The sequence below is a fragment of the Dendrobates tinctorius genome, unplaced genomic scaffold (assembly GCF_039654945.1).
Source record: "Dendrobates tinctorius isolate UK_male_01 unplaced genomic scaffold, ASM3965494v1 ptg000038l, whole genome shotgun sequence".
NCBI lineage: Eukaryota > Metazoa > Chordata > Amphibia > Anura > Dendrobatidae > Dendrobates > Dendrobates tinctorius.
In genome coordinates this window covers 13701200-13711299 of record NW_027361706.1, presented here as the reverse complement: position 1 = coordinate 13711299, position 10100 = coordinate 13701200, and the positions used below count along the sequence as shown (strand labels likewise).

Below are 10100 nucleotides of genomic sequence, written 5' to 3'. Positions count from 1 at the left end.
ATACGGACTGACACGCTGTTTCTGTCTCGTTTTGACGGTAATCAAACAGCAGATATACAAATCTGTTTGAAAAACAGACAGGACTCTAAGGTGTAGGTCTGGAAAAACAGAAAAACTCCTCGGCTTTTTTTTCCAGAGTCACACACAGGTAGCTTCTATTTGTCTGGCTAGAAGGCAGTACACGGTAGTGTGTGAGGAGCGTACACCGCTGTACGGTGTGTGAATGGAAAATTGTCAAGCTCTGTGTATTTGTATATGGACTGACACACGCTGTCTCTGTCTAGTTTTGACCTTGTCAAACAGCAGATATACGAAACTGTTTGAAAAACGGACACAACTCTAAGGTGTAGGTCTGGAAAAACAGAAAATCTCCTCGGCTTTTTTTTCCAGTCACACACAGGTAGCTTCTATTTGTCCGGCTAGAAGGTGGTACACAGCAGTGTGTGTGGAGTGTACACCGCTGTACGGTGTGTGTATGGAAAATTGTCCAGCTCCGTGTATTTGTATACGGACTGACACACGCTGTCTGTCTAGTTTTGACTGTAATCAAACAGCAGATATACGAAACTGTTTGAAAAACGGATACGACTCTAAGGCCTCTTTCACACTTCAGTTTTTTGCCATCAGTCAAAATCCGCCAAAATTTGAAAATGGCGGATCCACTTTTTCTTGTTGTGGATCTGCCATTTTCCCCATTGGGATACATTAGTGGCGGATTTTGACGGATGGTCGTCCGTTGCGTCCGATATTCGGCGGATCCGCAAAATTCTTTGCGGATTCTGTCTGAGGGGGACGGAGCTTGTAACGTTTTTTTTCGCCGTCAAAATGGCGGATGACGGCGGATCCGCCGTTATCCGCCAAGCGGTAGAATGGGCGCGTATGGGCGGCGGATCCGCCGGGATCCGCGATTTTGCGGAATCCGCTGGCAGATACTTTTCCAGACAGTCCCAAAACTATATAAGGTGGGCTAATTGGGCCCAGACATGCAGTGTCAGCCAGCAAGCCTGCCAGAGGACACCCACCAAGCCTGCCAGTACTAGCTCACCTACAAGTGTGAGTATACCTATTTATGACATGTGTGTGTGTGTGTGTGTGTGTGTGTGTGTGTGTGTGTGTGTGTGTGTGTGTGTGTGTGTGTGTGTGTGTATGGCCTGCTAGTGTGTGGTCTGCGAGTGTTGCATGTCTGTTTTTTTTTTTTTCATACTTTTTTTTTCTGTTGCTTGTGTACTGCATTTTATTTTCATACAACTGTAATTATATTGTATTTTTTGTGCTGTGATTGAGTGGTGTATGGTATGTGGTGTAATTGGGCCCAGACAATCCGGCACCAGCAACACAAGACACCAAGCAAGATATCCGACTCCAGCCTGCCTGACAGAAGATTCAACTAGAGCTATAAAACCTGTCTGCCCAGCTGCAAGTTTACCACCTGCAAGACCCCTGGAGTGTGTGTGTGTGTGTGTGTGTGTGTGTGTGTGTGTGTGTGTGTGTGTGTGTGTGTGTGTGTGTGTGTATGTATGGCCTGTGTGTCTGTAATGCATTTTTTTTTTTCCATCTTTTTTTTTCTGTTGCATGTGTACTGCATTTTATTTTCATACAACTGTAATATTGTATTTCGTGCTGTGATTGTGTGGTGTAAGGCCAGTTTCATATTTGCACTTTATAGCGCAGCGATAACCTGCACACGTCCACCACTAATCCCCGCCCCATCCGGTTATTTCTGCCTTCTACCGCACATGAACGCTTGCGATCTGCGCATCCTGTCTTTAGCATAGGGTGCGCAGATGGTGCGCTGGCCGTATTTTACCGTGTGCTGCGCACTTTTGAAGGTGTGCCCTTGTGCGCCAAACGCAGCATGTTGCATTTTGGCGCACACGGCACACCTTCAAAAGTGTGCAGAACACGGTAAAATACGGCTAGCGCACCATCTGCTAAAAATAGGGTGCGCAGATCGCAAGCGTTCATGTGCGCTAGTAGGTGGGGATTAGTGGCAGCCGTGTGCAGGCCCTCGCTGCGCTATAAAGTGCAAATGTGAAACCTGCCTAACTTTGTATGTGGTGTAATTGGGCCCAGACATCTACATCAAACACCAGCCTGACTGATAGGCTGGTGTTTGATGTAGGCTATCAGTCAGGCTGGTGTTTGATGTAGATGTCTGGGCCCAATTACACCACATACAAAGTTAGGCCGGTTTCACATTTGCACTTTATAGCGCAGCGAAGGCCTGCACACGGCCGCCACTAATCCCCACCTACTAGCGCACATGAACGCTTGCGATCTGCGCACCCTATTTTTAGCAGATGGTGCGCTGGCCGTATTTTACCGTGTTCTGCACACTTTTGAAGGTGTGCCGTGTGCGCCAAAATGCAACATGCTGCGTTTGGCGCACAAGGGCACACCTTCAAAAGTGCGCAGCACACGGTAAAATACGGCCAGCGTACCATCTGCGCACCTTATGCTAAAGATAAGGTGCGCAGATCGCAAGGTTTCATGTGCAGTAGTAGGCAGGGATTAGTGGCGGACGTGTGCAGGCCATCGCTGCGCTATAAAGTGCAAATGTGAAACTGGCCTAACTGGTATTGTATGTGGTGTAATTGGGCCCAGACATCTGGCAACAGCCACACTGAAGACACCGATCCAGACATCAAACACCAGCCTGACTATCAAACTCCGCTGCAAATCTTCCACCTGCATGACTGTGTGTGTGGCCTGGCTGTGTGTTATGCGTGTTTGTGTGGGTTTTTTTTATTTTATTTTCAGATTTGCAATTGTGGTGTTATTGTATCTGTACGTTTTTTTTATTTTTCATTTATTGTGGTATTTAAAATAAAGAGCAGAGTAGCTCCTATTTGTTGGAAAAAAAAATAATAAAAAAAATAAACTGTTTTGAAAAAATCTCCTTTGTATCATTAAAAAAAAAAGGAAAAATTAAGTTACCATAAAGGTACATTAAATTTTTGGTATACAAGTGTGGTTAAAAGTGAGAGATTGCAACATGAAAATAATCTGGGTATACACAGCTGAGTTTTTCAGGGAATTCAAAAACATGCAAACAGTGTGGGTATACACAAATTAAACACCTTCAATCACTGGTTACACTCTCGGTAAGAGTTTGAGGGATTACAAACACTGGTATACACAGCAATCACACACCTTCAATCATTGGTTACACTTGGTGACACCTTCAATCACTGGTTACACATGGTGACACTTTTTCAGGGAATTCACATGCCAAAAAATGGGTTTACACAAAATATTACACACCTTCAATCACTGTGGTTACACTCGGTGAGATATAAGGAAATGTAGACATGCAAACACTTAAAATCATTTTCTTAATACTTGCAGATCACTTAATAATGAAGAGGCACCAAAAAAGCAGCAGACACGGCCAGCCAGACCGCAGAAGGGATGATCAAAGAGAGCGCAGCAGAGAGGAACGGCGAGAGCGCAGCAGACACGAACACCCAGGCCGCGGCAGAGTACAGGCAACGATTAGTTTCCCTGTAAGTATAAAGACCTGAAAGCTTATTATGATCCTTTGTATAGTAGCTTAACAATTGTCTTTATACTTGCAGATCACTTCAGCAAGCACCACCAGCCAGACCGCAGCGGAGACGGTGAGACAGGCCGCAGCGGAGATGGTCGAACAGGCTGCAGCAGAGACGACCAGCCAACCTTTATTTTCCCTGTAAGTATAAAGGCCTGAAAGCTTATTATGATCCTTTGTATAGTAGCTTAACAATTGTCTTTATACTTGCAGATCACTTCAGGAATCACCGCAGCTGCCAACGCAGCTGCACCAAACCATAATGTCTTCTCCTGAAAGCTCCCCCTCACATCATCAGCGAGCTGAGGTAAAAAAAATTTTTTTTTTTAATTTAAAATATTTTTTTTTGGTTAAAAACACTATCCATGTATTATGTTTTAACAGGAAGCTGGTTCAGAGGAGCTTCCAGGAGGAGATGTGCAGGGTGGAGAGACGCAAGGAGGGGGTGCGCAGAGTGTAAGTTTAGCACATACACAGATACATAATGCTACACCCAACACAAACATTAATCACAGTGCACACACAATAACTACGCATCCATCCAAACAAATTTTTTTTTTTCCCCACAGTCTTCAGAATCCGGTGCCCGCACTAGAGTGACTCCCAGGACATCCCAGGGTCGTCAAGGTGATGCATCTGTTGGTCGGCAAACGGTAAGTAACCCTATTTGGATAATTGTTTAAATGAACATCATGTGTTTGAATAGAATGTAATTTTTTTGTTTTTTATCTTCACAGGTTTCACAGCGTGCTCCCCGCAGACATCTGGAGGAGGGTGTGGTCATCGATACTGATGACCTCATCCGTGAGGTGGAAAACCGGGAGCTGCTGTGGAACATGGCAAACCGTCTACACGCCGACCAACCAACCACCCGACGGCTCTGGGATGAGGTGTGTTCCGAGGTTATTGACAACTGGGAGGAACTCAATGCGAGGGCCAGGGATTTTGTGCGTAAGTATTACAACTTCAGTAACTTATATTCCAGCATGTGAAGTGTTGAATACTAAACTTTTTTTTCTTTGCTTCACAGGTGACAGGGTTATCACACGGTGGCGGTCGCTCCGGGATCGCTTCAAGAGGGACTACAACAAAGAGATTCAGACCCCGAGTGGATCGGGAGGACGCCGGGGACCCCAGTACAAAAACTACAAAGCCCTGGCGTTCCTGCGATCAACAATGGTGTGCAGAAGGTAAATATTCCCCAAACTATTTCTGTAGTAGAAATGTTTAACCAAATTTTTTTTCAGCAGACTTAAATTAAATATCAATATTTGTAATATACATTTTTTTTCTCCTTTTTTTAGCACCATCTGCAGCACTCGGGAGTCTGCATCAGAGTTGCGTCCCTCTGGAGTGATCCCTAGTGAGACCGCCCCCGGTGCCCACATCGAGGTATCCGACCCCTCTGTACCTACCCTCTTGTCTCATCCCTCTATCCCCTCCACCAGCACTGGAGCAGCAGGGCAGACTTCATCACATGAAGCTGCTGGTGACGACTTGTTCCCTGTTCCCCACCCCTCAGACACTGCCGCAACATCTCAACCAACTTTTGGTTCTGGCCGGCAGCGTCTGAGGAGTCAGGAAAGGATGACCTTGTCTGACTGTTTGAGTCTAAACTCATCTGTTCAGCACGATTTCCACACTTATGGACAACGGTTATCTTCTGGGTTGACCATGATCAATCAAAGTATCATGGAACTCAGAAGATACATAGAACAGATGAATTTAGAATCAAACCAGACACCGAGACATACCTTTTTTCAATCTGTTGTCCGGCAAATGGAAGGTTTAAGTACTCACCAGCAGATGCGTGTAATGCAAGCCTGTCAGAATGCTCTAGTGGAAGTGCTTGCTGAAGCATCTCATCCTCCCCCTGTCCATCCTTCCCCCTGTCCATCCTTCCCCCACCATCCATCATACAGCCGTCCCTCCTCCTACCACTCCCTCTCCTTTCTCTAGTTCCCCATTCCATTCTTCACAGTACCTTCCTTCCCCATTGCATTATACCCCAATGCCCTCACCATACCCACCCCCACATACACCTTCAATATACCCACAAACCTCGTCTGTCCATCCACTCCCGTCCCAACCACATGTGTTAAACCCCCTTTCCACTTCTGGTCCTCACCAACTCCCTCCCCAGTCCCCTACCCCCCCCCTCGATGTGGTTAACCCCTCCAATACTATCTCCACCCAACATTATCACACTTTGTAATGATGTTATCCAAAAAAAAAAAAAAAAAATTTACAAAAAAGGTAATATACCAAAAAAAAACAACTTACAAAAAAGGTTTAAGATACCAAAAAAAAAACACCAAAAATTAAAAAAAAATATACAGTTATTACAAATTGAGAAATAAACTGTTTTTTGTTTCAAAAAAACTTTATTGTGTTTCTTTTTTTGCCTCTTTTTTTTGGAAATAATCACATTACACCAGTGGTGTAAAAGGTCAACACAACACACAATATTTCACAGTACACCGGTGGTGTACAAGGTACAAAAAACCACTTGGTAGCACAACATTTGGTACACAACACATGTGAACACTTCAAAGTGTAAAACGCTTGGTACACAACACTTGGTAAAATTTCAAAGTGTCACATTTTATGCTTGGTACCCAACACTTGGTAACAAAGTGTAAAACAACGCTAGGTACACAACACTTGGTAAAACTTTATGCTTGGTACCCAACAATTGGTGTAAAACTTAAAAAAAAAAAAAAAAATTGGTAAACCAAATCACATGGTAACAATGGTTGGGAGAACCAAACACTTGGTAAAATTTCAGTTAAAAAAAAAAAAAAACAAGTTACTCACAATTGGTATAGAAAATTATATCATGTCATCTTGCCAGGCCACTTGTCCCTCTGGTGTCACAAAATAGTCTGCAAAGGTGTCCCTTATTCTTGCCACTGAGCCAGTACTCCGAAAAGTTTGCTGCTCATAATCCCACAAGGTGGTTTCAGACAGATTTTCATCGATGGAAACTGGTTCCTTTGAAAGGACAAAATTGTGCAGGATTACACAGGCCTTCACCACCTCATCCACAGTCGATGTTTTCATTTTCATGGCCGTTAACAGAACTCTCCATTTGGCAGTTAAAATTCCAAACGCGCACTCCACCACTCTGCGCGCTCTAGTTAACCGATAGTTATAGATTCTTTTCCGGTGTGTTAATCCACGACTACCGTATGGTTTGAGTAGGTGTTTAGAAAGCTGAAAAGCATCGTCGCCAACATACACAAAAGGCATTGGTGGGCCTGTTGTTCCAGGGAGTGGTCTTGGAGGTGGAAAGTTAAAATTGTCTCCATACAAGCGACGGCCCATGGTGGAAATCTTGAATACCTGAGAGTCATTAGAACGACCGTATGCACCGATGTCCACAGCAATGAATTTGCAGTCTGCATCCGAAATGGCCATCAGCACAATAGAAAAGTATTTCTCATAGTTGTAAAACTGTGAACCAGATCCCATAGGTTTCACAATCCTGATATGCTTGCCATCCACGGCACCGATGCAGTTTGGAAACTGGCAGATTTCTTGAAACTTCTCTGCAATCTCCAGCCACCTCTCCTGTGTTGGCTCTGGGATGTATTCCTCCTGTAGAGAATCCCATAATGCCCGGCAGGTCTGTTGTACAATTCCAGCAATAGTGGAAATCCCAATCCGGAACTGGAAATGGAGGGAGGTGAAGGATTCTCCAGTTGCCAGGAATCTGTTAAAAAAATGGAAAAAAAAGTAAAATTAATACAAACTACAAGCCATAACATAACAATAAAAGCCTGCAGAATCTGAAACTGTTTAAAAGGTAGATAACTTACCGAAGGGTCAGTATCAAACGCTCCGCCGGTGATATAGAAAACCGCATTTGTGTGTCCCTTCTCCGGATTTGTTCTCCAACACGATCCACCAATATCTCAAAGAATTCCAGCCTCATGCGCATGTAGTTAAAGAACTTGTCCGGATTATCCCTCAATTCCAGGTACAATGTGGAAAAAACGCCACGGGTGAACCTCTGCGCATTAATGGGATGAATCCACTGGCGCTGTCTCCTCATACGCAGGATTCGCAATCTTCTTTTCTCCCTCTCAAGAGCAATAATTGCCAACCGATTCAAGTGAAGATCCACAGAAGCTGTCAATACTCGCAATAACTCCTTCCAGACTCGCACTAACTCCTTCCATCGCTGCCACTAGCTCTAAAACCTTTCAAAGAAATTGTATCACAACACCCTAGATATATTTCTCCCTAGTTTCCAGTATCCAATCACATTTGAGAGCATTTTCCAAGAGCGAATCATATTTGGGAGCATCCCATTTTGGAGGTGTGGAAAAACGGATCCGCAAGAAAACGGATCCAACGGATGATAAAACGGATGCCAACGGATGGAACGGATCCGTTTTGTTGAGGATCCGCAGTAAAATCGGTATGGCGGATCCTTAAAAAAACGGATCCGTTCCATCAGCTTGCATCCGTTTTATACATTTTTTTTGCGGATCCGCCATTTTCAAATTTTGGCGGATTTTGACTGATGGCAAAAAACTGAAGTGTGAAAGAGGACTAAGGTGTAGGTCTGGAAAAACGGACAAACTCCTCGGCTTTTTCTTCCAGAGTCACACCCAGATAGCTTCTATTTGTCCTTGATGCCAGCTGGTACATGGCAGTGTGTGTGAGGAGCGTACACCGCTAGATGGTGTCTGTATGTAAAATTGTCAAGCTCCGTGTATTGTATACAGAGTGACACGCTGTCTCTGTCTAGTTTTGACCGTGGTCAAACAGCAGCTATACGAAACTGTTTGAAAAACGGACACAACTCTAAGGTGTAGGTCTAGAAAAACGGACAAACTCCTCGGCTTTTTCTTCCCGCGTCACACCCAGAAAGCTTCTATTTGTCCGTGATACCAGCCGGTACACGGAAGTGTGTGAGGAGCGTACACCGCTAGACGGTGTGGAAAAAATGAGCGCTCAGTAACTCACCAGGACAAAATAATAAAATTTGGAGTGCTTTGAAAAAAGCAGTTTGAACAGCACTGTGCACACAGCAATGCAGCTAGCAGGTAGCCTTAAAAGGAAGCCTAATCACCACCAGCGCTACTGCACACAACAAAAATTCTCCCCTTTCACTGCACACTAACTGTACAGTGAAAAGCGCTATCAGCAGAAGCAGTTTTTTTTTCTTCTTCCCTGCCTAACGCTCTCCCTGTTCAGAATCAGCAGCAGCACCTCTCCCTATTGTAAGATCAGCAGAAGTAAGATGGCGGTCGGCATTCACAGCCTTTTATACCCACTGTGACGCCACACAAAGCCAGCCAATCACTTCAATGCCCTTCTCTAAGATGGTGCTGGCCACTGCGCATGTCATCGCGTTGCCCACAGTGTGCGTCCTCCATCATTGCATGAGAAAAGGCACTGAAAGCATCATTTGAAACGCGACTTTGGCGCACTGATCGGCGACCTCATGGCCGACATCACGCTAGGGTCGGGTTTCGATTGGTGAAACCCGACTTTTGGTGAAAGTCGGCGATTTTTTAATCTGACCGACCTGTTTCGCTCAACTCTAATGTGGACCAAAAACCAAGAGTTGCAGGACAGCTTGGCCAGACGGTCAACTTAGCACAGCCTGCAAGCCCAGAAAATGTATACCATTGTAGGAATAGTGCAGTGGGCACTTCTTTGTCCAAAATCCTACTGATGAGGCAAAGGTTATCTATAAGAAGTGCGGAAGGACCTTTAGCCGAGGTAAAAATCTCAGAAATTTGAATACCTGTTGCATGCTTAGACATTTAACCAACATGCACTTGTAAGCGTGGACGGACTACAAAACCTCAGGTAGCACATGTGCACCTGCTCCAACTGAAGGTAGCCAGCAATGCTCCATCGCTTCCCTCACTGTAAGACCACCGCCACCGTTAAGCACACCACCAGCACTAAATGTTGTCGCAAGGCCAAAGTACTCAGGGAATCACAATGGTTTTGCAACACAGAATCTAGGCCATCACCACCAATACCATCACCAACCCCCTCTCACTCCGTCCGGTCCACCGCTAGTTCCCCATATGCAGCTCTCCAGTCCAGCTCACCCTAACAGACACTCTGAGTAGGACAAGAAAGTACTCATCCTCTCATCCGCGTACACTGTGTTTGAATACCTACATTGCCAAACTGATCTCATTAGAGATGATGCCCTACCGTTTGGTTGAAAGCAAAGCTTTCCGCGAGCTCATGGCCTACGCAGTCCCACGCTATTACCTACCCAGTTGGCACTTCGTTTCTCGAAAAGCCATCCCAGCCCTCCACCTCCATGTGAAAGACCGCATTGTCCATGCACTCAAGCAATCAGTGAGTGGAAAGGTGAACCTCACAACAGATGCATGGTCCAGTAGTCATGGCCAGGGCCGTTACGTGTCCATCACTGCGCACTGGGTTATTGTGGTGGATGCAGGCTCTACAGGGGACAGCGGCGGTGGAACAGTGCTGCCTATCCCACGGTATAGGAAACAGTTGGCTGTAGGCGTTCGACCCTCCTCCTCCATATGCGAAAGCTCGTCCA

The 10100-nt window shown here is 45.2% G+C and overlaps 1 long non-coding RNA gene across 1 annotated transcript; it reads left to right on the top strand.

The window, feature by feature from the left end:
- The first annotated feature begins 996 nt into the window (after positions 1-996).
- On the top strand, positions 997-5735 carry LOC141088348 (uncharacterized). Its single transcript, XR_012231913.1, has 5 exons — positions 997-1053; positions 3349-3691; positions 3764-3857; positions 3935-4740; positions 4855-5735. It is a non-coding gene; the product is annotated as an uncharacterized lncRNA (long non-coding RNA).
- The last annotated feature ends 4365 nt before the right edge of the window (positions 5736-10100 follow it).